A 1,328-nucleotide genomic window follows, 5' to 3' on the forward strand; every position below is an offset into this window, starting at 1 on the left:
CCACCAGTGGTAAGGATGAGGGTGTCCACTTGCTCAGGCGCCCCCTCCAGTCACCAAAATGGAGGTGAGCAAACAGTGGATGGCCAATGAACAGATACCAAAAATAAAAAAGGAAAATCAGAACAAAGCAAAACCCACAAAGTGTATTGTCCACCTTTTTTCTGAGGGTTCCCATGGCGTTATTCTGTGGTGGGTCTGTTCCCCTTCTTGGTCTTGCCATTTGGTCTTGCCCAAGCTGTTGGCTCCCTGCTGAGGAGCCCTGCAGATTCAAAAGTACGTGATTGCTTACTTCTACTACAAGTTCCACTAGCTATAAGCCTTTAAACTTTTAAAATATTCCTACCTATGTGGTTCAGAGTTTTGGAATTCTGCCCTGAACCCACTTCGTTTGGTATTCTGTGGCATTGCTGATGACAAACTTCAATGCATCTCTACCCTATCTGCCATCAAGCCTAACCCTTCTACACACCATTGATTCTTGGACATAGACCATTTCTTTATGGTACAATGACTGTATTCCTTTCATCTTCTTTTGATGCTTTCTGCATCATTTGGTATTTTGCTCATGGAATCCTTCAATATTGCAATCTGAAGCTTGAATTATTTCTACTATTCTTTCAGCTTGAGAAATGCTGAACATTTTTTCCTTTTGATTTTCTAACTTCAGGTCTTTGTACATTTCATTTAATTATAGTACTTAACTTTGGCTTCTCAAGCTGCTGTTTGAAATTTTCAGTCCAGCTCTTTTACTTCATCATTTCTTCCAGTCACTTTAGCTTCTCTATGTTCAAGAACAAATGTCAGAGTCTTTTCTGACATGCATTTTAGTATTTTATTTCTCTCCTGTCCTTTTCTTTAAACTCTTTATTGTGAATTGAATGAAGGTTTATAGAACAGAATATAAGTCTCACATTCAATAAATTCTTTCCATGTATCATCAGATAACAGTACTTACCTCTATTCAGTTTAACCCTTGCACTTATCCCTGTGCTTTCCACTACCTTCATCTTTTCTGTGCCAGCTTCCCTCTTGTTGTATATTGCTTTCACCATCATCCAAGTTAACATGTGTCTACTCTCTACTCACTGAATACTTCTTCTTTCCCTCCCACCCCTGGTAACATCATAGAATGCAAGAAAACGTTTTTTCAACTTTTTACAAAAGTGGTCTCATACAATATTTGTCCTTTTGTGGCTGACAAATTTCACTCATTATAATGTCTTTTTAATGACCTTTTTCTTTCTTCATGTATGATATTCTTGCTCATCCCATAACCCTTCTAGCATTTGGTCCTTCATGCCTAATGCATTAAATCTGTTCTTGAGATG

Source organism: Chrysochloris asiatica, unplaced genomic scaffold, assembly GCF_000296735.1.
Source record: "Chrysochloris asiatica unplaced genomic scaffold, ChrAsi1.0 scaffold00158, whole genome shotgun sequence".
Taxonomy (NCBI): Eukaryota; Metazoa; Chordata; class Mammalia; order Afrosoricida; family Chrysochloridae; genus Chrysochloris; species Chrysochloris asiatica.